The sequence below is a fragment of the Lepidochelys olivacea genome (genome assembly GCF_965140295.1).
Source record: "Lepidochelys olivacea isolate rLepOli2 genome assembly, chromosome: 1".
Taxonomy (NCBI): domain Eukaryota; kingdom Metazoa; phylum Chordata; order Testudines; family Cheloniidae; genus Lepidochelys; species Lepidochelys olivacea.
Genome location: NC_140411.1, coordinates 200,601,400 through 200,629,037, shown reverse-complemented (window position 1 = coordinate 200,629,037; position 27,638 = coordinate 200,601,400). Strand labels below are relative to the sequence as shown.

General features: G+C 42.5%; 1 long non-coding RNA gene across 1 annotated transcript in view; it reads left to right on the top strand.

Moving 5' to 3' along the window:
* Window positions 1-26,977, top strand: part of LOC311515245 — a 60,143-nt gene extending 33,166 nt beyond the window's left edge. Inside the window, exon 3 of the long non-coding RNA XR_014710089.1 lies at window positions 26,553-26,977. This is a non-coding gene — a long non-coding RNA (uncharacterized lncRNA). The remainder of the gene's footprint in view (window positions 1-26,552) is intronic.
* Window positions 26,978-27,638: the final 661 nt, after the last annotated feature.

Here is a 27,638-nt window from a genome sequence, read left to right as displayed (position 1 = left end):
GGCCCAACTTGATGATCACTTTAGATAAGCTATTACCAGCAGGACAGTGGAGTGAGAGGAGGTATTGTTTCATATTCTCTGTGTGTATATAAAGTCTGCTGCAGTTTCCACGGTATGCATCCGATGAAGTGAGCTGTAGCTCACGAAAGCTCATGCTCAAATAAATTGGTTAGTCTCTAAGGTGCCACAAGTACTCCTTTTCTTTATTCCCATAGGAGTGGCTTTCAGGAAGCAAGTTTCACATGGTTTGAACCATACGGTTGGGCAAGCTGTACAGGGCAGAAAGCTCAGGATTCTCAAACTTGCAAGATAAATAAATATTTCTGTATTTAATTTAGCAATCGCTATGTATGCGAGAAGCTTTGTTTAAATGATTAAGTGATACATATCAGTGAGAAACTTTTAAATTATACTTAAAGGATTAAATTTAATGGGGATGGGAAGTGGACAGGGAGCCACAGATGGTCTTGATCGACATGTTAAATTGTGTAAGCCAAGCTGGAAGTGTCTGGTTTCATGTCAGCTCTCATGGTGAAGCAGGAGGGCAGAGTAGGAGAAAGACACAGTGGAGGCTGAGTGGTGGTGCAGTAAAAAGTGAAATCAGAGACAACAGGAGCATAGGGAGCAGATGTTAGTGGGTCATTTTCATGGACGTCCCTTGCATCCAGCTGAATAGGCACATAAATATTTATATGAGAACACAGGATGGAGAAAATGGAAGGTGGATTGATTATTCCTTTGTGAAACAGTGGAGAATAAAGGAAGGAATGTCGCTGTTGTCCCAAAATATGGTGTCTCTTCTAATTCCCAGATATTCAGGAAGAACCAGAGGCCAGGCCAGGCAAAATCAGCAAGATTTTTCTAAAGTGAAAAGTAAAAGCCATATAAGCATGTCATCAGTACTCAGATGATAATGATGATAGACAATGCATATTGTCCCATAATTCTCAATGAAAAATGCTTGAGGGCATCTTTCAAGTATCTGATTTTATATTGCATATATTTGTAAGGTTAGTGAGTACCTGATTTTGAGACCCAGATAACCGTAAATATGCTTCCACATTTATGTTCACACCTACCTCAAAGCATTTATTAAAGAGCCTCCAATGAGTTGCTTGGAAAAACCATAATGGGCTCATTCTTTCAAGCCCTCTAAGTAACTCAACAAATAAGACTGACAATCCAGTACTGTATTGCCCTATAAGGGCTCTCATCTCACAGTGGTGTCGCTCAGTCTCTGAGGGCCATCCCGTATGTGTGTGCTCTCTGTGCATGTGTAATTAAACCTTACCATGTTATCTGTGCAAACTGACTTCCATGTAACAAAGTGTTGTGGGGAGTTGTCTTCATATTACGTACATGTCCATAGAGGAAGAAGTAAGCAAAAGACATCCACCAATGAGACTATTATCTGCTGATTTAGGATTATGGATGGTTAAACTGAGGGCCCTATGCAGTCTGCACCAATAGAAGCCAAATTTGTACTAAATCCATTATTGCCCCGATGTCTAAATGTAGAGTCAGCTCGTGACCCAGATCCTCAGATGGTGTAAATTGGCATGGCTACATTGAGGTCAAAATGGAGCTATGCCAATTTATACCAGCTGAGGGTCTGGCCCCAGTATCTTTAAGGCACTAGAAACAGTGCGGCAACACACTACTCCAGCAAAACTCTGCTGCTCACAAATCCCACATATGCAGATGTACCATAAAGGAGTGCAGCATATGCTACCCTGCATGGCCATCTAGGTATGCTAGCTGATGAGGAAGGGGGTCGTGGCCTTGTTTCTACCCTGCTTCTTTAATGGTCTTTAAAGCTAGAAGAGAGATCACGGGGACTGCAACTGTGGCCAGTTTGTGAATAGGGATTAAATGAAAAAAAGCTTCTTGCACCTCCCCCACCTGCTCACTCCCTCTAGAGCCAGGCTCAGTCTGACCTTTGTTCTGTATGATACATGCCTAAAAAGAACTTGGGGCTCTTCATAATTTTGCTGTTTGAATATCTGCTGTTCAGGACAGTGAAGATGTAGACAAGGGTGGTGAGGGGAAGAATGTCCATCATCAGCCAGTCAGATTTCAGGATGATGAGAAGCATGGGAGCTGAAGGCATTACAGCAAGACCCATTGTAATTTACCCAATATGTGAAAAATTACAGTTCTAATGGTATTGTACTAAATATTGGCAGGACATGAATCTCTCTGTGAAGATTTTAGAAAGTATGAAAACAGCTATAGATCGCATTCTTCTTTGCCAAATCTTAAAGTTTGTAACCCTGCACTCCACTCTGGGACACCATATGGCAAAAGAAACAACACGTAGAACAGTTTTCTGTAGAACTGTAGTAGACACGAATACCAAACAATTTCACAAAACCACTAAATATTTGGCCAGCTTCTAGTCTACTGTAATTTTTTAAAAATGCTGAAGACAAATGTTTATGTTGAAGGGAAAATGTCCCCAGGATTGAGCTGACCTGTCAGTTAATCATTTCAGCTCTCCTGTATAGCCCATTCCATAATCTATACTTCGTGAACAGTGACTACTACACTAATTAAGCCTTTCTAAAGCTTTGAAAGGCATTTGAATTGTGGGTGAGTGCTGCTTTGGCTCTTCTGGCACGTAACATGCAGAACGTCTGGCCAGTTCTCCAGACTTCTTTCGCATATGTTACCGATCCAAAATAATTTCACCAGACACACTTGAGTGGAATCACAAGTTTGCCAATTTCCATTTCATGTATCTTCTCTACAAAACTGAAAATTACCGGCCATGATCATTGGTGATTTCTCAAAAGCTGAGTATGGCAGACATGCTCAATGTCCGAACTTTAACTCACTGGGAAAAAATATTAGTATTGATATTGATTGTGAAAATAACATCAATGCTCCCTGAGTCAAAATGGCGTAGAGAAACAAAATGATTTTTATTTGCGCCTAGAATGACAGCTTATTCAGCAGAGATGCAAACTCTGAGGTATTTTTTTCTGGGAGAAGTGCTTTCAAACCATTGATGATGTGCAGATTATTAACAATCCATATACATCTGGTTGAAAATGCAACCACACAGCTGTGATGACATTTCCCTGAACCTGCATAGGTTTGAAAGAAAAAAAATAATAAAAACCCTCAGTGTCTTTGTACTGTATAATTTTTAATTATCTCAATTTTCTGAGCTCCAACTCAGCACTTTTTCGAGAAATGTATATGTCAAAAGAAAATTTATCAACAAAGGTTTCATATTCTGATTTCCTTGGACTTTACCACAGGCAGAAAGAATTCTGGTTCACTTTTAAATGTGGGCAAAACTGCCAAAAAATGAAAAACATTTGTTATAATATTACAGATAACATCATCCAGTCTGTTTTGTTCTCTACCAGTGCTATGAGAGCTTAAGCAATATCATTTCACTAGGCCAGGCAGTCTAGGCAGAACTTCATTAAAGTAGAGCTATATGATGTGTTCCATGAACCTGGCTATGTAAGGGTTCAGTACTCAGGAGATTAGCAGAGTACCAATCATTCATCCTTTTATTCCCAAAGCACTCTCTGGACACTCTTCGCACTCCCCCAATTTACTATTCTCTTTGGAGAGGGTGGCTAATGGCTTGAATGCTTGCTGTCTCTTTGGATGGGTAGCCTATTCCCTGTAGACTTAATTGGATGCCAAATTGCCACTCCTCATCATACAAATCAATGGCCAGTTAAGGCCTCTCATCTTTACCATCTAAAAGATCTTTTGCGGGTCAATTAAATGACCTGATTTCCTCTTCTCCCAACTCTTATCAGCAAGGTATACAAGGATCAATTAATTATTCAAGATATAATGCAAAGAGTATGCCTACTTCCATGCATGGTTAATTCTTGCACTTTAACCCATATGGACACCCATACTCCCAGAGTGGAGCAGAAGTAAGAAACACTTTTCAGTGTCAACTGCCAGGCAGACTGGGGCAAAGGAAATATTGCCCTGTTGTGATCCCTAGTGCATGGCCTCTACAAAACACCTTGTTTCCCTCCCATTACTCTCTGGGTGCATGTTCAGGCCACTTCCTCTCCCTACAGAAAACATTTTGGACTAGAGTAGGGAGGGGAGGCAGAGAGTTGTGGCCTTAGCTATTGGCTCCCAGGAGATATATGATGGCAGGGATAATCTGGCTCCAGGAATTGTGGGGTTGCTAGGTGGGCTCCCATAAACTCAGCAAGTATTAGTGATGAACCAAGTCCAGAACTCCAGATCCAAACACCTCTGAATTGTGGGCATGTTCATATCTGGAGATGTGGACTGCATGTCTTAAACCCAGGAGGGGTCATTTCAAATCCATAACACCAGGAAGTCAAGTGATAGATTTCCCTAGCCGCAGACTTAGGCCAAAATTTTCAAAAGTGACACGTGGGGTTTGATTTTTTCAAAGCTGCTGAGTGCTGGGATACCCTCCAAGACCTCTTTCCACTCAGCTTCCAAAGAGCTCAGTTCAATGCCAGCCTTCATCACTCAGGTATCTTTATTTGGCATGTAGCAATGCTCTGCTGAGTTGATCAGACTAAAATGCAGGGCGTAGACGCAGGGTACATCATAGATCCAAAGTTACACAGCACACCTCTTCCTTAATAAACATTTACTCATTACGATGCATTTACAATACATTGCATCACACGTTTTGGGATTGGCTTGGTTACTTTGTAGGAACCAATTCCTGTACAGCATGCTCTGTCCAAGTACAATTTAGGCTTTACCTCAACTTTACACTCCCAAATTATTTTATCCATTGTTGCCTTGCTCTTAGTAAATGGTCCCCGAGTGTTCCCCCTTTTTTCTTAGCTAGCTCAGACATTTTGTCTTTTAGATTACTGACCCATTTACTTGTCTTATCACAAACATTCCCTTTCAGCCTGCTGATCTTGTTACCTCCCTAATCCTGTCTTGCCAGAAATTAGGTCTTCCCCATGTTTAATTACTCGTGTCAAGACAGGCTTACACTGAGCACCCACAATGCAGCTGAAGTCAGTGGGAGCTGATAGGTGTTCAAGTATGACAGTGATGAGTATGATATAAGAATCTAGATCAGGACTGGCCAAACTTACTGACCACTCCAAGCCGCATACAATAATCTTCAGAAGTTCAAGAGCCGCAGAACACGCACAGCCTGTGCCATTGGGCAGTGCCTGCTAGGGCATGGGGCTAAAGCCCTTAGACCCTTCCGTTCCTGCAGGGCACAAGCTCCTATTCCCACTGCCCTGCTGCAGGGCAGAAGCCCCAAGCTCCTCCCGCTCCCCCTAGTCTGGTAGATGGAGAATGGGGAGGAGCTCCATGAGCCGCGCTGTAACCATGGCCACAGTTTGACCATGCCTGATCTAGACAGAGCAGGTGAAGAGAGTGGCAATTCCCAGGGCCACCGAGGGGGGCATCCTGCTACCACCTTCCTTTGCATAAGGAAGTTTTGTCTTTGCCTGCCATGGGTCAGTTCCCTGACTCCACTGCCTTGCAGGCCTTGCTCTCTTTTTACAGGTTAGCAATAGGCACACACCAACTCCTGAGTCATCCGAGCATCCCTCTGGAGTGCCCAGCCCCTGATCCCTGCTGGACACTGTTGTAGTAGCCAGGCAACAGGACTTCAACAGGACTTTATTTTTTAAAGTGGAAACCTCTTTTCCAAGCTGCTGCTGCACCCTCAGTAGCTCTCCCTCAGCCTCTTCAACTCCTCCCCCTCCTTCCTGTTTCCTGTCCTTTCAGACTCCCAATTCTAATAATTACAAGCAACATCAAAACACCACAGACACTCACAAAATTACCGGATTATCTACTTCCAAAGGAATAGCACATCCCAGCTTACTAGTTTCAACTCAGGGCCACTACTCCATGTGACACACAGCACTTAGATATGTCTGTAGTGAAAACTGGAACAAGTTTATTATCAAGGAACAGAGATCAAATGACTTTGGAAACTAATGGTTACATATAAAACAAAATCAGAACATGCTTTCTAGAGTCTAAGCTTAGCTCACAAGACATTTCCTGTCTCCTACAGGATAGCTTCCCTCACATCCTTTTCCCAGCATTTTCAAACAGGTTGACTGAGACACTCCATTCATCAGATCAGCCTGCTGGCAGCTTATCTTTGCAGACTGAAGGATGAAATCTCATCCCCTCTCCACTTCTTTTGTGAAGCTGCAGAATATGCCTGTAACAAGGTGCTGCAGGGCCCTCTTGGCTCCTACCCCTGTTGGGCTGATAAAGTCACTCAGAGACCCTGGGTTCAGTAACCATCGGTGCAGTTATTTACAGGTAGTGCTCCCACCACCTTTTCACCATACAAGTATCCCTTTACCAAGGGAGGGGAGAGCTACCTCCCTGCTTCCACTCCCTGCCTTTTCCCTTTCTCCCTGCTTCCCCCCCTGGCTTCCTTCCCCTGGGGCTTTTATACAGCCCCAGCCTAATTAGGCAGCAGCTCTCCCTGCTTCCCCAATAAGGGCCAGGTGTTCTAACCAGCTCCAATTCACATCCCTTAATTGGAGCTGGAGTGACAGAGGGCTGGCTCAGCAGTTCCTGCTCAGCACCCTGTCACAATGCCCCTTACCCCAGGTGGTCCCCTTTGAGGTTCCTTTGTCCTTGTAAATCCTCTGGCCTGCACTTGGCCCAGACAGCAAACATAGCCAGTCTCCAAGTATGTCCATTGTTGTTGTTTTTTTAACACTGACTGAGTTGGCCTGGAGGTATACAGTACACAATGGTCTGCCAGAGAGATGAGTATTTGGTCCTCCCTTCCTTCCTAGAATCTTTTTATCACCTTCTGGTGACCTGTGTGAACTTAGAACATAATTTCCAGTGTACATACAGAACTCCTTACACATTATCTGCACATACACTTTGCAATGATCATGACAAGCAGTGTGACACATGCTTTCAGTAGAGACTCTACATGACCCCTTTTGGTGAATCCAGGGGATTCCTGAATCGCTGTGCCCTCTGCCAGTTGGCACCAAGAGGTTTCTGTGTCACAAGAAACACCTCTGAAATTCAGGCCCCGAGTAGGTGACTCAAGTTTTATTAGCAAAAAGTGATGTGTCGGGCAGGCAGAGCTGCAGGAAAAATATCTTTATTGAGTCAGGATTACATGTGTAATGGTATGTGTGTCCAGTAGCAGCCTGGCCACCAGCTTGAACTCCGGAGCTCTAGTTGTCACACCAAACTAGGTCCCTCCGCAAACCTGAGCCTCTTTCTCTAGTCCCATTCCTCATACTACAGCAGCCACACCAAGAAACCCACCAAGGCAGCATGTGGGTTTATCTCCTGAAGATAAGGAGAAGGATTAGGTAGTGGCCACCATGCCCCAAAAAGGACAAAGAAGTAGTGAGTGAGGGGGTTGCAAGCCACCAGGCAGTCATCCAGATGACATGAAAGACTAATCTAGACACATTTTTGTACCTCTATATCATCTTACAAACTGATATAGTTTCAGTGGTCCAGAAATTGCATGTAGATAAACCCTAAAAGAAAGAGTTCTAGAACCAGCAAGGAGCAGATGGTAGGTCGGTTCCTGGGGCAGGAGTGGTAGAAGTGCAATAATTTGATTCGGATTTGGTTATCCCAATATATGAAGACCCCTCTATACTATTCACACCTCCGTACAGTGGGGAAGCTTCCACTGCCCCTCTCTGTGCTATTCCTACTTCTTGTGTGGGTAAAGAGGACTTCAGACTCCAGACTAGCAATATGGCACCTTTCACAGATCACTGGGCCTGACTCTCTCCTTCCCTGTGCACTCATTAACTCATGTTCAAAGTGACTGGAAAGTGGATGTAAAGCTCTGTGGTCCAGATGCTTCCCTGGTGTAAATTGGTACAGCTCTCTTGAAGTCAATGGAGTTATGCGGATGATGGTCTGGCTCTACCATTTTGAGATAACCCTCTTTGTACAGATGTGCATGACTGCCCAATGTGGAGAATCAGGCCTACCCTCCTAGCCCAGCAAGCTTCCTATTATGAGACTCTTGTCTTCTCATTTTAACTGGTTAACGCAGGATAAGAATGCCCAATAAAAATCAAAATATACTGGGAACCTCAGTCTTGCCCTGGCGGCTGGTTTACAGCTGCTCGCAGGAGTAAATGTATCTCAGGAGGCTTGTGCTATGAAAATATTTCATAAATCAAAATAATTAAGATCTCAAAAATATATATATAATTTTTACAAAATCTGGCATTAAAGGATCACAGAAATGGTGGATTATAGTTTTATTCCTTCCAAGGTATTACAAATATCCCTTGAGTTTTCTATAGGCATGTATTGTGGGTCACAAGTCAGGAAGAGAGGCCCCCAGATCATTAATTATTAGACCGTAATTTAAGGGAGGGTAAATACACACAGATTCCTTTGGTGGAGACTCGGTGCAACATTCAGCACCTAAAGTGACCTCCTTAACCTCCGGAAACATTGACTTTTCTTCATCATTGCTAATCTCTTCCCAGAAATACAGCACTGACATCTGAGCTTTTCAGCTGACAGCAATAAGCAGAGTATAGCCAAGAAACTCTGGTAGTGATGAAATTACTACAGAGCACCATCTACTGTTACAGAAGGCTCTTTGTGACCTCCATTTGGCTGCAATTAAAACTGGTGTCACTGTTGCAGCTGTCAGTCCTTTAGTAGACTTAGAATCCTGCTGTTTGTTAACCACAAAGTGGCAAATTATAGATTTTATGAGGTCCAGGAGTGACTGAACGAGTGTCCTAAACAACCCTGCAAAGGCTATTGAGGGTTTTGTTTAAAGCCAAATTATTTAGACTTGTAGCCAAAAGCTAGGCATCAAAATAAAAGTGGCCTGATTTTCAAAGGTGAGCAATCTGCAATTCCCACTGAATTCACTGAAAGTTGTGCATTGTTCATCACCCAGAAAATGTGGTGACTTGTTAAGATATATAAATATGTAATTAAGGCCTTGATTCAACAAAGAACTCAAACATGTGTTTAAGTTCCATTGAAACCAGTGAGACTTGACCATATATTTAAGTGCTTTGCTGAATCAGGGAGTTAGGCCTAGATTTACTAAAGTACTTAAGTGCGTAAACCCCAAACATCAGAACCTAAGTCTGGGTTTAGGCTCTAAGTTCCATTTCAGGCTCCACTACATTTCACAAAATTCCCACTGAGCCCTGTAGGCACTGAGGGTACATCTACACAGCAACTAAACACCCATGGTTGGCCCATATCATCTGACTTGGGCTTGTGGGGCTCAGGCTGTGGGGCTGTTTCATTGCTATGTAGACTTCTGGACTCGGGATGGAACCTGAGCTCTGGGACCCTCCCACCCTGCGAGGACCTGGAGCTTGGGCTTGGGCCTGGAAATCTACATAGTATTGAAACGTCCCCGCAGGCTGAGCCTGAGCTGACACAGGCAGCCATGGTTTTTCTTTACTGTGTAGACATACCCTTAGACTCACTCAATGCCTACATTTTTGGAGTAAAAAGTTCCGTAGATGCCTACATTTCTGCCACTGGCCATGCACAGTGCTGCCTTCTTCTGGGTGTATGGATACTCATCTCCCATCTAAACCCCAAAGTGATTCACAAACTGGGAAAAGATAGGCATTGGGATACCTCATTTGCGTGTGGGGCACAATCTGGTAGGTGTATTCAGAGGCAACCTACCAGATCAGGTCCCCTGTCAAGTTCACACAAAGCAGCGGGGCAGAGGGGGGACTCTCAGTTATATAGCTTTTAGCCCATTCGTTTGGGTATTCACCTGGGATGTGGGAAACCCCAAGTTCAAGTCCCTCCTCCACCTGATGAGAAGAGATTTGAGAAGGAATCTGCTATCTTTCAGGTGAGTGCCCTAACAATTAGTTTTTTGGATATTCTGATGTGGGGCTCCCTCAATCTCTCTCTGTTGCAGCTGTCGCACTCTGGATAAATAATGAGAGTCATGAGAGAGCGAGCATGCAAGTGCACAAGCATGAGAATGACTCTATAGCCTAGTAGTCAGGCACTGACCCAGGACCCAGTCCCACTTCCCTAATGACTCTAATTTTTTAACCAGAATGCAGCAGCTTCAGCAGAAGAAGGGAGCCACACATGAGAATATACCATAGCCCAGTGGTTTGGGCACTCATTTGAGAAGTAGCAGATCCCTGTTCAAATCCTTCTCTTCATAAGGCGGAGGGGAAACTTGAACCAGGGGTCTCCCACACCACAGGTGAGTGCCCGAACCACTGCACTAAAAGTAATGTTCCTTGTAGTAGTAGTAATGTTGGTAGGAAGGTCTCTGTGGATTAGTATGTTGTTCAGAGGTGTATTGGAAATATTCCTTGAGTTGGAGACGTCGAAAATAGGATTCTAGGTCACCACAGAACTGTATCATGTTCATGTGGGTGGAGGGCATTCTTGACAGCTGCTGGAAATGGCCCACCTTGATTATCACTACAAAAGGTTTTCTCTCCCCCCCGCCCCCACCCCGCTCTCCTGCTGGTATTAGCTCATCTTAAGTGATCACTCTCCTTATAGTGTGTATGATAACACCCATTGTTTCATGTTCTCTGTGTATATAAATCTCCCCACTGTATTTTCCACTGAATGCATCCGATGTAGTGAGCTGTAGCTCACGAAAGCTTCTGCTCAAATAAATTGGTTAGTCTCTAAGGTGCCACAAGTACTCCTTTTCTTTTTGCTCTTAGGGTAGTCATTGGAGTCAATGGCTATTGACCTCTGTCATATGACAAGGATATTAATCTTTTGTAATCCTGACCCCTCTGGCATGCCTGAAGTTTTCTTATTGGCTAGGAAAGTCTTGGCACAGCAAAAGGTAGCAACAAAGATCAAACTTGCATGTGTATTTAATGAATAATTAATTAATCTGGACCCAGAGCAGAAGAGCAGCTCAAGAGCTGGTAATGAGAGGTGTAATGATTTCTATGCTGGCTAGAATTCTGGTCTGATCACTAATGTTCTTTCAGAACATTTTCTTGTGGTTACATGGAAAATAATTGTTTTGCCAGGGAAATCTAAAAGAGTTCTTTTTGACCCCTCAATACATATTCTTGAGCTGCTGGACAACATAATTTTTCCGAGCATAGAGTATGCTTAAAATATCTCAGAAATGAGAAAACTACTTTCAAAAGTAATTGTGTACATGTAACAGGAGTTACCTATTCTTGGTATTTGTGGATCTGGCATCGTAGAAGATCTTTCATTTTCCCATTTACTCTGGATACCATAGGAACCCAAACAGTTAGCCATTATACATCTTGAATTCCAAATAGCCATCTGTTTGTATCCAAAATAGTTTGGCCAGTGCTGTCAAGCATAACATATCACCAGCTGACTGGAATTTCCAAAGACACAGCCAAATTCAGAGGCGATGAGTAAGATGGTGCAAGTTACACAGGCAGTAGGTGGATGTGAGGGAGTCAGGGTTGGTGCAGCTTACATGCCAATGTGCCAGAAGGGACCTTCTTTAGCTTACACCTTCTTACTGCTGTTCCTGCTACACCCTTTTCTTCCACCTCCTCAGTGTGTGGAGCCTGTAGGCCACTTTCTGAGGATTTGTATGGTTAGTTACACATTCAAAAGTGTTTGCAAGACTAAGGAAATCAATCAGATGAAATTGGTGTAAATTGTGGGCTGAGGAGGCTAGCAAGAAGATGCAAGTTACATTGACTTAGACTCACACTGTCCTGTAAATTTGTCCTGAAAGTTATCAAACCCCCGCCAGGTGTTTTTTTTAATTAAAAAAAAGTTGCTTTGTGTTTCAAATCCTGGGCCCCGTTCAGCAGTCTGTAACAGCAATGTAAATTCAGAGTAACTGCAGGGAAATCAGTGGAGTTACTTACAGTGAGGACAGAACATGACCCAACAAGTGTTCTCTCTACACAGCACTCCATGAGAAGTGGAGGTGTAAAGAAGTGTGCTAATCAAACCCACCTGCACAAGTTTGTTTTTAAGGGTGTAATTCAAGGTGGGGTCAGGTGCTGCAGAACATGCAAAATGAAACAACGCAAGGTGACAGCTGACTGTGGGAGTGTTGGTGTGCTGGATCTGACTTCCTGAGGCCAATAGGACAACTGCATGCTGACAGAGCAAGCAACAAGAGTGACAGGCTAGCAGCTAACCCAGAGGCCGAAAGAGAAAAAGTTGCCTTCGTAACCGCTCAGTCTGCAGAGAAAGGAACCCATTGCCTTCACCTTATAGTCCTTTACACTTGTGCAAAGTACAGAGTGGATGAAAGATGTTCTGATTTAGTAGTTTTTCAGACTGAATTTGCCTTCCCTTTGTACTGGTACAAATGACAACACAAGGTGTAGAGCAGCAGTGAATTGGGCCCATAATCCAGGATCACTCTGTGGACCCTGTACAGTATAGATTGAAAGATGGGATTCTTCCACATATCATAATACATTAAAACATATTAACACTGAAAATATATTTCCAATGTTGTTAATTTGGAGCACTTTTATAATCATTTAGAAAATAAGAGATGTATGGCGAAAAGATATTAATATATAACTACATAGCATATCTTTTATTAAATATTAATTATATGCCCAGGTAAACTTCATGCAAAAATATAATGATTGATAAAGGCATAATACTAAGACAATTATTTAATAAAATTAAGAAAAGAAAAATATCAAAATGTTATATTACTACATGCAGCGTACATGTGGATCATATACTAACAGTATATTGTATCAAAGTCTGATGATGAACAAAATCTCCCATATTTCATTATATCCCCCATATAAAAGGTACTAGGTTCATGTTCTATACAACACATTTTCAATAATGAAATGTTGTTTGGTTTCAGAGACAACTTTCCTGAAAGAGCAGAAAAATCTGTGTGTTCAGAAATTTGCTGTCAATTGAAGTGTAGGTGTGGGCTGCTTTATGTAACTTCCTCTTCACTTTCCCCACAGTTTGTACCACCTATTAGGCTATCTCAAGGGCGTGTCTTCACTGGAGTTGGACACTGTGACCGCAGCGCACGTCGACATACTAGAGATAGCTTTGATCTAGCGAGATCAGTAACAGTGATAGCTGTGGCCGCACAGGTGGCTGCACTGGCTAGCCCCGCGCACCATCTCATGAGTCCAGGCCAGCGTTTCCCAGCCTGTGTTCCGCGGAACACCTGGTGTTCCACACAATGTGAATAAGTGTCCCGTGAAAGAATCGTAATTTAAAAAAAAGGGCCTTGCACTTGATTTTGGTACTACTTTATACGCACTTTCCGGTTAGAAATTGTTAGTGCAAGTTATTTTAAACTAGTATTTTTGCTTTGTTTTATAACATAAAATCTATTTGAGCATAAATAATTCAATTTTTTAATCTGAAAACCAAACGACTACAAAATAATATTAGAAGGGTTCCATAAATAGATACGCAGTGTTCCGTGGCCAGAAAAGTTTGGGAAATGCCGGTCTCGGCACTTACTCAAGAGGCCACTGCCTGTGCTGCTGTTGCAGTGTCCCCTTGACCATGTCCCTGTAATAACTTCTCCATGGGCCACGCCCTCCTTTTCTAGCTTTCCACCTGCCCCTCTAATTCAGACCCTGTGTATTATTATTGTTATATGTTATTCTTGTAGCACAGCGGATCCCAAGTCACGGACCAGGACCCCATTGTGCTAGGCACTGTACAAACACAGGACAAAAAGACAGCCCTTGCCCCAAAGAGTGCACAATCTAGGCACCTCCATCTCTGGGGTATCTAACCTTTATCTCTTTTTAGACAGCCAATTAATACCCTATTGTTGAAATTTAGATTATTTTGGCCCCTGCACCCGCATTTAACTTGTGCCACTCTTTATATCACCATTGAATATAGTTCCAAGTTTTTTATTTTAATCATTTTCTAGAAATACAGAGCCCCAATTCTCAATTGACCTGCAGTCCCTTTGCCCTGCTCCAGTACCATTCCTTCCCTCCCTACCCCCCTGCAGCCTCCTCTGCAGGAGATGGGGCGAGGATGATGGCAACTCTGCACTCTGATAACTCCTGGCTGGCGCAAGGCCCCTTGGTGGTCATAACCAATCACTGCAGATTACAGCAAAACTCAAGATGCTCTAGTCTGCACTGGGACTGGCATAGCATTGGCGCTAGATTCAGGGAGCCATAGCTGTTAACCTTGCGCTTCCTGCCCTGCTCATCCTTCCACCTCGGCTGCACCCGATATGGGAATATTGGGCCCCACTGTGAATCTGGACCAATGACTTTCATTTTTTCCCAAAATCAAAAAATTGAGACAAACCTGCCAATAATTAGACTCTTTCTGAATCTATGGAAAACATGCCTCTTGCCAGCAGTGGGAATTTTTCCCCACAGCCTTCTTTATAAAGTGCAATATTGAGTTGACCAACAAAGTCAGCACCATTCAGATTTATAAATGCTTTTCAAAACTGTACTCCATGTCAGCAAATGGAGTGAACTTTCCCACCAGTTAGGTTATGGGATCACAGATGGCCCTTTTACAGTGAGAAATGAGGTCACAAGTAGACAGATAAGATAACATGGAAATTCATAAATTTATCGATCAGCACATGAAAAGCATCCTGCAGAAATGGGCCAAAAGGGCTTGAGAAGCAGACAAAGCAAATAATTCCACTCATTCCTTCAAGACAAAATGTAAATCAATGCAGACATTTTGCCAAACATGGAAAGTTCTCCAAAAATATTTCAGGTTAAGTGTTGCAGAGTTCTCTGCAGTCCTTGACACTTACCCAGCTGACATTTTAATCTGCCACTATGAATTATTGCTTTTTGCAAACTTCATTCTCCAGGAAGTGCTGCCTTGAACTTCTATAATCCTCCAACTCCAAATTTGCTTACATATTTATTACAGTCCTAAAAAAAGGAAGCCAATAAACAGCTCTGTGGAGCTATAGCCCTGCAAAGAGAATGCGCACACTTGTGTGAAGCGACAATCTAAAAGAAGGCTCCATCAGTTGATTTTTTAAAAGCCTTTTTAAACATGATACAGGGCAAAATCTAATAAGCCTAATGCATGTAACTTGATTCACTTACCCAGTGGTATACAGCACAGCACAGCAAATGGGCTAGATGGGGAGGAGGCATGGCCAAAACACTGGGGAGGATGTTGATTCAGTTCTGCTGGTAGGGTTCCTTTGGAGCCCTGGCTGTAAGTCAAAGCTGCTCTGCTTTGATAGACCCCCCCCAAGGCTTAGGACTGATTCTGACCGCACATACATCTTTGTGTAACTCCATTGACCTCACTGGAGTTACTCTGATTTACACCAATGTGAGTGAAATCGGAATCAGGCCCCAAGACTATAAACCTACCATCTATAGCTAATGCCAAATAACCTCATAATCAAGCAAACACTTTTGATCCCACCAAGCGGAAGCTCTTCTAGGAAATAAATCCAACAGCTGTACTCTGCATGCTCATCTTGTCGGTGAAGTTAGTTTTTAGATCTCACAAGCCTGTATGCATGACATTTGGGTGCAGCCTTTTCACTCTAGATGATCCAGAATATCTGTAATGAATGGCTTTCAAATTGTAGTGGGTGAGAAGATAACGTGGATGTGAGGGAAGCCTAAACCAAAACACTATGATTTATTATTTGTAGGATAGGAGTGCCCTAGAGAACGCAACCAAGATCTGCCATTACGCTAGGTGCTCTGTGTACATGAGTCTCTCTCAGCCATGAAAACTTACAATATAACTAAACCAGGCAGATAAAGGATTGGAGGAAGTATTATCATCCCCATTTTACAGAAGGGAATTAAAGCACTGAGAAATTTAAACCATAGCCATGTAATAAGCTCCATGTGGAGTTCATTGGAGGATCCAGGTCTAACTGACGTGTGCAAGATCATATAGAAAGTCTGGGACAGAGCCAGGCATAGAAACCAGATCTCATGAGCCCCAGTTTAACTTAACTTCCTTCCTCTCTTCTTACTAGTAAGAATGCAGTGGTTAAAACCTCTCCGCAGTATCCCATGTGATTAACTGGGCTGGGCACTGGAGAATTCTGCCAGGGAAAACTGGTAAGGAATTCTCTGCCCCAAACATATTACGGTGTTAGAAAAGCAGCTGATTTTCAGTTTGACAGGATCAGGGCTTGTTAAAAGAGGTGAGAGTGACGACAAAGTTGATATTTTTCCCCTTTACCTGACTCAATTCTGAGTGAAAGAACCTTCACCTGGGGATTTTGAAAGTGTCCCTTGTTCCTGTGAAGTGTCTAAGTTCTCAAACTCTCTCTAAAGACTCTCCAAAAAAAAAAAATCCTCTCACTCTTTAAATGTCACGTTTGCAAGAAGAGGTGTCACGAAATGTGCTCTGAGGTGGCGTAGAAAACAAAAGTGCAGATATCCAGTGATCAGAGAATTCACATCCTCCCAGCTGTTGCCCATGCTACACAGGCCAGCTGGCAATAACCCTTATCCTTGAAATCTGACTTGGTTGAAATGGGGGCAGATTCAGCAATGCTATTGCCAGCTGACCCTCACTTCATCTGGAAAGACCAGATGATTTTTTAAATGATTTTGATTACGGCAGGCATTTTCTTTATTATTATTATTATTTCACATGGGAGATGTCTGTAAGACTGAGAGTGACCACCCAGGAATAGAGCTGCTCAGAAATCTCGCAAAAGTGAGAGTTTAATTCGTTTGTGCCTCTCGGAGTGGATGCTGAAGTCTGGCCCACGATATGTATTATTCTGTGATAGCACTTTGTGCCTGTAATAATAATACCTAGCTCCTATATAGTGCTGTATTTGATCACTGATGTATTATTTTAAAACTCACGGTGGAAAGGAGCTTGGGTCATTTTCTATATATTTTGCTAATATTTGTGTAAGATAATTAATACCGAGCTCCTATACCGTGGTTTTCGTCAGTAGATCTTAACGTGCTTTACACAGGAGGGCAGTATATTTATCACTATTTACAGCTGGGGAAACGGAGGTAGACTGAAGTGCTGAAACAGTGAGGAGTTTCTGCTACTTTCTTTCTTTTCTACTTTCTTTCTCCCCTCATTTGTAACATTTGGAAGCCAGTCTTTATTAGGTGATTGTTGGGGCACAGAAAAAGTCCATTAGTCCATCCATTAGTCCTTTAGTCATGGAGAATAGGTCCATCAGCGACTATTAGCCAAGATGGTCAGGGATTTAGCACCCTGCTCTGGGTGTCCCTAGCCTCTGATTGCCAGAAGCTAGGAGTAGAGGACAGGAGATGGATCACTTAATGCTTGCCTGTTCTGTTCATTCCCTTTGAAGCATCTGGTATTGGCCACTGTCAGAAGACATGATATTGGGCTAGATGGACCTTTGGTCTTACCCAGTATGGCCGTTCTTATATTCTTAATTGTGCAAAAAGCCAATCTCGTGACAATCATCCTTCAGGAAGGGGAAAAGATGAGTGCCCGGCCATCTAAACAGTGGAATCACATTGTGTGTGCTGTGGACCTAGTCCAAAGCCCATTGAAGTAAATGGAAAGTCTACTCTTGATTTCAGTCACTTTTGGATCAGGTCCATGTCCATACAAGATAATGGCAATATTTAAAGCTCTTGACATATAGCAGAAGACAGGAACTCCAGCAATGTGTTAGGGACACAAAACAAAGCTTGGTTGCCAGGGCCATTGTTTAATAAGGGAAAACCCTCAACCCAGCAGCAGATAGATCAGTCAGAGCTCAATGGTGGCATCTCCTGTGATCTGACACAGACTAACGAGCCAGCCCAAGGAATGGAAAGGGCAGTGCAGAGGGAGAAGCTCGAAAGCTGTCCAAATCAGATCATTGTGCTCATTAAGGAAAACGTGCAGCAGACACATCTGAGTCAGTGCCCCACATGGTCAGCTCCTTTCTCCACTTCTTTCCTTTCCCCTGCCAGCCTTGCATTCTTTCCCTTCTGCTTGGGCAGAGTCTCTTTCCTTTTACAGCAACTTTGCCTTTGCTGAGTCCTCATTTCTCATGACCCCCAGTGTTCCGCTTATCCTTTCGCCACTCAGGCCTCTAGTTGCCCATGCTACATTCTCCTGCCCCACTACTTACCTAGATGGAGGAACTTCCTAACAATATAATAAATCCTAACTGGCCTAACATCCACACCCTGGAGCATTAGAGCCACCAAAAATATAATAGGGTCCTGTTTTACAGTCTTAGAAAGATCTGATTCTTGGGGCATTAGAAAAGGAGTACTTGTGGCACCTTAGAGACTAACAAATTCATTTGAGCATAAGCTTTCGTGAGCTACAGCTCTCGTCATCGGATGCAGATAGATAATAGGATGCAGAGCCATTCACTTGGGTGACTTCAAATGTCAGCCAAGACAAAATATAATGAAAGTTGTTACCATCTGTTATGATCTATGCTAAATGAGTTTCTCAATGGGCAGGTGCCCACATAAAAAAAATTGGCAATAATTAGCAGCACCATTATTGGCAATTTCAGCAAAGAGATCAAGGATTAAAGAGGCCACAGGAGCTGAACTAATGCACACTAGTTTCACAAACACTTAATTCACTTCAAAAGTGATTTACAAGGATTTTTTTATAAGCATGTTTCAAACTGACAAACTGTAAATGAAAAATGCACTTTAACCAGTTTTTCTGATACTATTTATTTACAAATATGGGGGAAAGAAGTCATGTTTTACATAAGTGAAATACTGTTAGCTTTAGAAATCAAGTTCTGATACTGAGATCACTCTAGTTTTATAGCCATATAACTCCTCTAACTTCAACTGAGCTTCTCACAATTTATGCTGGGTGTAATTAAGAGGAGAATCAGGGCCGCAGGTTGCATTGTCAAGCTTTTTGCTTGTTATCTGCAGTGTTAACAGTCAGGACTTTGTGTCTGATTATGATACGTGTTCTTGGCTGTGGAAGGAGCCAAGTTGTTCCACAAATCTACAGTGATTCTCAAACGTGACGCATGTGCAACAAACTGTGTTTTTTTAGGAGGAACAATCAAACGGCAGAGGAATTTATGACCATCCAAATGCCTTAAATCAGTTCCAAGTGAACCAGGACCTATTTGGTTTGCTCCTTTAAACTGGATTTTTCTCTATATTGTAGATGTTCTGGTGCGAGATGAAGAAGGGGACCAGCTTGGTTGCTTATTGCAGCAGTTAAATGATGAAGAAGTGTTTGTGCTGGAAATTCCATAAAAACACTGAGTAGAAGTTTTGTTTCCTTGTGGAGGGCTTTAGCCTATTGTTTAATCTTTTTGGACTAAGTGTTTTTTATTGAGTCATTCCACTAGCTCTTCATCTGGTCTCAGAGGTCTCCATTTCCCTCATTTGCTCCCAGTGCCTTTGCCCAATCAGCCCCACCCTCCCGTCCTGCCACCAGCCACCAGACCCCACCTGTCCCAGACTTCCCTCCGCCCACTCTGTGGCACTCAGTCTCAGTCTCCCTCTGGGATCCCAGTCTAAGATTCCTTGCCCAGCTAGTGCTTTTTCCTTGAGAGTTCCAGTTTCTGTCTCCCATCTCCCGTCACCTGACTTGTTGTCCCAATCTACTTTTTTCCAGCTTTTGTCCCTTTGAGTTCAGATGAGATGGCTTCCTCCTCCACGCTGCCTGAGTGCCAGCAGGGGGGTCCTTGAAAGCATAGGAGACAGGTTACCTGCTCTCCATTCCTGCACCTGGCCTGGAGCAGCCATTACAGGGAAAGTCCTTCTGAGCTATTTCCCCCTCACACACACGTATCCCCAGATAGCCCTGGCCTGGAGCATATTCAGTTGCCCTCTGGGGTGGTGCATGCACAGTATGATTACATACAGGAAGTGTTAGGAGATGGTGCATGCCCAATCTGGTCAGCCATAGGACCTGTGAGAGGCTAAGGCATGGTCAGTGAGAATGGAATAGTCAGATTTTTGCGGCTAAAATCAAAGATGTCTCTACTGACCGTGTCCAGACTGCCATTTCTTAAAAGTTTATAACTTGTCCAAGTTTGGACAGACTTTCATAGTGACAGCAAAAGGTATATCTCTGACCCAAAGATCACCCCTTGCCAAATTTCAGGTCCCTGTTCCAAAGCGCTGAAGCTGTGGTTTTCAAAGATTTTTAATTTGCAGCCCCCAAAAAAATTTTGAATGGAGGCCCGGACCCCTTTGGAAATCTTAGACATAATCTGCTGACCCCCAGGGGTCTGTGGACCACAGGCTGAGAACCATTGTGCTAGAGCATTTCAGGGGGTCTCTAGAGTATTTAAAAGTAAAGGCCTGAAGAATTTTGTAACATGGGGAAACAAGATATTTTTCCCTAGCATCATTCTCTGAAACAGTTGAACTGTTTTTGCTGAAATTTTCCGAAACAAACCATTCTGAGGCAGACAGTGGGCATGGAAAGTCAGCTCAACCAGGAAAAGTTTCACCCAAAGTGATAGGCAACTGAAAACAGGGTCTTATCATGGGAATGATGGGCAACATTACTAATTAAGCAGTACTACCAGCCCCACCTAAAACAGAATAGTGATGAAAAGCAGGCCCAGTATTTCTATGCAGCGTTAAATAGGCTAAAGAATATAATAGTGCAGGAAGATCAATGTAAGCACAATTAAATAAAAGGGTCATGGCTTTATGAGCAACAGTTGTAATACCCAAGATACAAGGGGCTGTCAAGATGCACTTTAGGAAGGAACTCATTGAGGAGAAATTTTAATTGTATGTTTTAATCTCATCTCTACAACAGTAAGAAAAATAATTTAAAACATATTGGAATGCTATCAAAATGATGATCAAGTGAGGAATTCTTTCAAACATGCAACAATTCATGAGCGGGGTGTAACATCTTGAGTGATCTCTTGATTGAGACAAAGCATGTATTTTTGTAATTAGATCAGACAACAGGCATTGCCTTAAGAAAAGGAGGACTTGTGGCACCTTAGAGACTAACCAATTTATTTGAGCATGAGCTTTTGTGAGCTACAGCTCACTTCATCGGATGCATAAAGTGGAAAATACAGTGAGGAGATTTATATACACACAGACCATGAAAAAATACACATTGTAAGGAGAGTGATCCCTTGTGTCAGCTTTCATATGATTGAAAGTTTTCCCATCCCGTGTCAGGAAAGCAATTTATTCTAAGAAGCAGAAAAGTCTGTAATCCAGTCTTTGTGGCTTATTACATTTGTACAGGTTACGGTATGTAGGCCAAACAAATAGGGCTCTAACAGGGGTATGGTCCAAGCGAAGCATTTTTAAACCCCATCTTACACTCTCTTTTCCAATTTATGTCACCCACCATAATTACAGCCTCTTTGCCCACCCAAAACAACAGGTCCCAGATCCTTCCCCTCACTCCAAGAGCAGCTGCATCATACACAGTGAAAGATAAATAACAATTCAAAAGGGGGGGACTGGGTGGACATGAACTGAACAACTTTCTCTAACCCTTACAGCTGTTCTGTCTCACGCAGGAGTGGGGGGGTCTGTTATTGCCACTTCCCATGTTTTACCAGCTCTATAGATAAATAATGGACTTTAGTCCAGCAGCTTCCACCAGCACTACAATCCCATGCTCTATTTATTTGAATTGGACTGGCAGCCTCGTGAAAACTGCCTGTTTCTGGCTGGGCCAAAATTACTGCAGTGGCCTGTCTCACTGTATTTTAGCGTCGGGGCAGAGCTCAGATCCTTGTCTTTGTTCCAGCTGCTTTGCAGTGCTTAGGGGGTGGCTAGGCATTCCCCAGATGTTGAAGAATTGCTCGATGGTATAAACCAGCATGGATAGCTCTCCACCAACCTGCTGTCCTACCTTCATGTGGGGGGAGGAGGGGTTGTGTGTGTGGAAGGGTGTGGCAGACAGGACTGGATTATTCCACCATTATTTAGCCAGCAAACACAATCTGACAGCATCGCCAAGATTCTCTCATGCCATCTTATTCCGTCAGACAGAATGGGAACTGTCCTTTTCCTTCACCTCCCAGCCCACAGATCCTGGATATTTGTTTATTTAGATTTATTAAAACAGACAAAAAAGGGTTCCCATCTTAGTATAACAATCAGCTAAAAATGCAGCCAAACATAAAAACAAATCCTGCTGCAACATTCAACATATACAGCCGTAAAGTTACTTAGACCACACAGCCATGAAGAAAATGACCCCATCCTCCCTAAATGTTGTCTGGTAAGCAACATCCCCTCTCCAAAAGCTGCTGTAAAAAGCTTAGCCTTTGCAGCATGCCATGAGGGTCAACAAATTTGGGCGATTTCTGACAATGAGTGGGAAGCAAGTTCCAAGCCAAGGAATTTAATTTATTTTTAATTCCATGAGACTATTTCTTCATGTTTGGGCTGTTGTAAAGCCTTTTAAAAAAATAGAGCTTAAACTGAGGCCTTAACCTAATTTGATGTTATCCCTTTAACATGAAACAATGGAATGCACACACAACATTTCCATATTAGCCAAGATGTCTTTCTCCAAATACGCACATTTATTGGACAGGATGCTATATTATTACTTTCCATTTGGGCAGCAGAAACAGCAAATGTGTCTTTAGATTTTTCAGAAAAGCTTTGTCCCAAACAGTTCAGACCCTCTGCATCCTACACACTCAACCTTTTTGCCTCTAAAAGACTGGAGAAGAAGATTCTAAGGAATGTATTAACTGAATATAACTTTCTAAAAAGTAGTCACTAGGTAGCTTTCAACATCATATTAATGATCATGCTACTGACCTAACCAGAGCTGACACAATATATTTCACCAGTACTCCAGCCACATAATATTAAAGATATGCTGATTAAAAACAGGATAATTGTTTGGTTTTTTTACAATTAGACATTTGTTCAACAGAAAACCTGATATATACTGTATAAGTGTCTTCCCCTCAAACTCGAAAGTGGCTACTTTAGTGTCTTGTATTCAATCTGATCTCGTCTTTTCTTTTTTGTGGGGGGAGGGAGACTGGAGGGAGGTGCAAAACAAAAAGATAGTATCCTTATTGCATATTTTTGTACTATCCAAAATAGAAAATGGTAAGGAGCATTAGATAGTTAGTATGCCTTTAACGGCGAAATTTAGTGCCGACAAAAATGGATTTCAGTTCTAATAAACTGGTCAAGTTATTAACTTTTTTGTTTGTCCATCTGTAATGAAAGAATGGATTCTCATAACAGAACTCTTTCATGTACTCCTCTGTTTTAGAGCTCTGTTCTTAAAGTCCCCAAGGGCCTGCTTTTGATCTCACTTTCACTGGTTTTACAACTAATTTAAAGAAACTTGTATCTATATTTTATGGATCAGATTCACTTGTGCGATCAAGCAACAGAAAGCAGGACATAAATCCAGTTTAACTGGTCAGTTAAGCCACATTTACAGCTGCTTAGCATTACTGGAATGATGCAAAGCAGCTGGAATGGATCAGTGGATCTGGCCTTAAAGCCCTAATTCTGTTTGAGCTTCATTGGTGTAAAGACGCAGTAACACACTGATGTGTACTTGGAGGCTGAGCCATTGTCATGGAGCTCTAATTTTGACCTCTCAGCTTCAGACACCATGTGCCTGACCTTCAGAGGTGCTGAGAACCCACATCTCCAGCTGAAGTCCATGGAAGCTATGAATGTCTGACATCTCTGACAATTATGCCCAGGATGTCTCAAGCTGAGCAGTCAATATTAGAGCCCACTTTCAAGAAATTGAAATTATCAGCAGACATTTTGAGAGACTTCAGGAATGCCGCAGATGCTGTAGTGAGCTTGACATGTGTTTTCTATTTTATTTTTTCCAGCTGTGTCTTAGATGACTTTGTAGTAGGGCTGTCAAGTGATTAAAAAATTAATTGTGATTAATCACACGATTAAAAAAAATCATGATTAATTGCACTGTTACAGAATAATAGAATACCATTTATTTAAATATTTTTGGATGTTTTCTACATTTTCAAATATATTGATTTTAATTACCACACAGAATACAAAGTGTACAGTGGTCACTTTATATTATTATTTTTATTACAAATATTTGCACAGTAAAAACAAAAGAAATAGTATTTTTCAATTCACCTAATACAAATAATGTAGTGCAAGCTCTTTACCATGAAAGTTGAACTTACAAATGTAGAATTATGTACTAAGAAATAACAGAACTCAAAAACAAAACAATGTAAAACTTTAGAGCCTACAAGTCGACTCAGTTCTACTTCTTGTTCAGGCAATCGCTCAGACAAACAAGTTTGTTTACATTTGCAGGAGATAATGCTGCCCACGTCTTATTTGCAGTGTCACCTGAAAGTGAGAACAGGCGTTCACATGGGACTGTTGTAGTCAGCGTAGCAAGGTATTTATGTGCCAGACATGCTAAACATTCTATGCCCCTTCATGCTTCGACCATCGTTCCTAATGACTGGTTCTGCTGATAACAATCCAAAGCAGTGTGGACCGATGTATGATCATTTTTGTCATCTCAGTCAGATGCCACCAGCAGAAGGTTCATTTTCTCTTTTGTTTTTGGTGGTTCGGGTTCTGTAGTTTCCGCATCACAGTGTTGCTCTTTTAAGACTTCTGAAAGCATGCTCCACACCTCGTCCCTCTCAGATTTTGGAAGGAACGTCAGATTCTTAAACCTTGGGTCATGTGCTGTAGCTATCTTTAGAAATCTCACATTGGTACCTTCTTTGCGTTTTGTCAAATCTGAAATGAAAGTGTTCTTAAAATGAACAACATGTGCTGGGTCATCATCTGAGATTGTAACATGAAATATATGGCACAATGCGGGTAAAACAGAGCAGAAGACATACAATTCTTCCCCAAGGAGTTCAGTAACAAATTTAATTAACACATTATTTTTTAAAGAGCATCATCAGCATGGACGCATGTCCTCTGGAATGGTAGCCAAAGCATGAAGGGGCATGCGAATGTTTAGCATATCTGGGATGTAAATACCTTGCAGAGCCATCTACAAAAGTGCCATGTGAATGCCCGTTCTCACTTTCAGGTGACATTGTAAATAAGATGCTGGCAGCATTATCTCCTGTAAATGTAAATAAACTTGTTTGTCTTAGCGATTGGCTGAATAAGAAAGTAGGACTGAGTGGACTTGTAGGCGCTAAAGTTTTATATTTTTCTGTTTTTGATGGCAGTTATGTAACAAAAGAATCTACATTTGTAAGTTACACTTTCATGACGAAGAGATTGCACTTCAGTACTTCTACGAGGTGAATTGAAAAAGAATATTTCTTTTGTTTTATCATTTTTGCAATGCAAATATATGTACTAAAAATAATATAAAGTGAGCACTGTACACTTTGTATTCTGTGTTGTAATTAAAATCAATATATTTGAAAACGTAGAAAACCATCCAAAGATATTTAATAAATTTCAATTGGTATTCTAATGTTGAACAGTGCAATTAAAAGTGCAATTAATCACAATTAATTTTTTTAATCGTGATACATTTTTTGAGTTAATCGCGTGAGTTAACTGCGATTAATTGACAGCCCTACTTTTTAGTAGTCAAGCATGTAGCAAGCCATAGTTAGTGGATATTTGGTTTTATTAGAATGTGTCAAAACTCATGTTTTTCTATTTTAAGAAGGGTGGTGACAGTGTTTATGAATGTCTTAATTAAGGACATTGTATTTTTAATTAGACTAATAATAATAAAAGGGGCCTTTTATCTTTAAACACTAGACAGACAAGATTTAACCAGTCCAGTACAGTACAGACTTCAGGTATATCTAAATGACTATATGACATTTGAATTTGTGCTTGCTGAAAGAAACAAACGCATGCCGAGATCTTGCTGGCCTAAACACACAACTGTGGATCTAACACAATATATATAACTAAAGGGTGGGTTTGAAAGAGCAAAAAGACACCTGCTGGGTGCCAGTCACACTCAGTGTACAACATACATCTTCAGATTATTACAGTTAAGGAAAGAAGTTGAAAGTGTTATGGGGGCAAGGATGGAGAGATGGAAAAAAGTGCTGGTGTTCTATTTTCCCGATCCTGCCTTCTACAGAACTATTCAGGGGGAGAAGTAGTGACATGCAGCTCCACACAGAGGACCACTTTGGAAGCTGTTAGGTTCAGGCAGCATATTGTAGGTGTGAATAGTCTAGTGAGGGAACTCAAAAGCTATACATAATTATTCTCTACATGTACATCTCTCACAAGCTCAGAGAAAGAGAGGGTGCAGAGCTTGTACTGGCATGGGTTAAAGAATTTGCCAAAGAAACAGAGGCAGATCTCCCTGATCAAATATTTCACTATCCAAAAAGCAATGTTTGAATTCTACTCTGTGGATCAGATTCCTATCGGGTTTAAATTGTACCAAGGACCCTTCAGGCACTTATCCTGACCATGTTTTACTTGCAAACTCTTCACACTGGTGCTGTGTTTCGTGTACTTTCTTTTAGCAATAGCTATTAAATATGTGTGTGTGCACGTAAATGTATAAAATTCTCTTTCACTACCTGTTTCTATAAGGTTTTTGTTTGGGTTTACCTGTATAGCTTGAGGTACGCTTTCAGTTGAACGCATGGAATATTAGCCATGCAGCTTCCATTATTGTTAATGGGCAGTGTGGGCCCAGTTTCTGGCTCACTGTAACAAAAATGTACCCTTCAGAGGTTCATGTGTTTTCTTTTACAGTCTGTGCTAAAGATTTATTTGGCAGAGCGAGTGAAATGGTAGTGACCTACATGTCATCATTTCGATCTGAAGCTGGAAGAGATCAGCAAATACCTGCTTGGTGATTTTTGGCTGCTCCTGAGCTGAGCAGCGATGTGTCTGTGTACACTGAGTACCACAGAGCAAACAGGAAAGTACTGTAATAAAGGCACATCATGTAGCCTGTATTTTCTGTCTCTGCACTGGATTAGAGTTTTGTCAATTCACACATCATCATTAAGGCTGCAAGTGTGTCATGGAGGTCACAGAAGTCATGGATTCCGGGACTTTCTGGGACTTCTGCAGCGGCCGGTGCGGCTGGCTAGGGGGCCGCCTGAGCAGCTCGGGCTGCCCCTAGGCCAGCAGCACTGGCTGTTGCTGGGGTAGTCTTGGGCCGCAGCAGCAGCAGCAGGAGTTTGGGTGTGGGAGGGGGCTCGGGGCTGGAGGTTGGGACACAGGAGTGGGTGAGGGTTCTGGGCAGCGCTTAACCTCGGCGGGCTCCCCGGAAGCAGCGACATGTCTGTCCCTTCCTCAGCTCCTAGCTCAGCGTGCTGTCTCTGCCCGCAGGCACCGCCCCCGCAGCTCCCATTGGCCGCGGTTCCCAGCCAATGGGAGCTGCGGAGCTGGTGCCTGGGGCAGCACGTGGAGCTAGGAGCTGAGGGAGGGACATGTCTCCGCTTTTGGGGAGCCATGAGGGGCTGGATAGGGAGCCTGCCAACCCCCTCCTCCCCAGCACCATCGGGGGTCCTGGGCCACTCCCCCCCGTGCACCCACAGCGCCCACTGGGCCACACCCCCCCCGCCCCTCCCGAACACCTGCAGCACTTCCTGGGCCACCCCCTCAAGCATCTGCAGTGTCCCTGAGCCGCCCTTCCACCCAAGATTTTGTCAGGGGTATATAGTACAAGTCATGGACAGGTCACAGGCTGTGAATTTTTGTTTGCTGCCCATGACCTGTCCATTACTTTACTAAAAATACCCATGACTAAAACGTAGCCTTAATCATCATTTGCAGGCTACAGCATTGATTCAGCAAGGTCAATACATATGCTGAACACTGAGGAAAGAA